We start from the raw sequence: 264 nt of genomic DNA, 5'->3' as shown, positions 1-264 counted from the left end.
CAACACGCCCGCTACCCTGTCGCGGGCCCAGAGGAGCAGAGAGACTCAGAGACCCAGCCGCTCCCTCCCCCGGCTCTCCCGCTACACTTTAACCCTTTCACCGCCCCAGGCCCGCCCTCACCTGAGCCGCAGCCGCGGGTCTCCCAACCCGCAGCGCTTCTCGGCCCGCGGGCTCCCGGACGCGCTCGCTCCCGCAAGGCGTCTCGGTGCGTGCACGCTCCGGGCTCGGGCGGCGGCGGGGGCGGGGCTGCGCGGGGCGGGGCC

At 76.1% G+C, this 264-nt stretch overlaps 1 protein-coding gene across 2 annotated transcripts in view; it reads right to left on the bottom strand.

Moving 5' to 3' along the window:
- The window catches only part of NFRKB (nuclear factor related to kappaB binding protein), a 45,323-nt gene extending 45,131 nt beyond the window's left edge, over positions 1–192 (bottom strand). For both annotated transcript variants that reach the window (XM_077756538.1, XM_077756539.1), the window contains exon 1: positions 122–192. The gene's annotated coding sequence lies outside the window, so the exon portion shown is untranslated. The remainder of the gene's footprint in view (positions 1–121) is intronic.
- Between the last annotated feature and the right edge of the window lie 72 nt (positions 193–264).

This window comes from Crocuta crocuta, unplaced genomic scaffold (assembly GCF_008692635.1).
Source record: "Crocuta crocuta isolate KB4526 unplaced genomic scaffold, BGI_CrCroc_1.0 scaffold172, whole genome shotgun sequence".
NCBI lineage: Eukaryota > Metazoa > Chordata > Mammalia > Carnivora > Hyaenidae > Crocuta > Crocuta crocuta.
This window is presented reverse-complemented; position numbering and strand designations above follow the sequence as displayed.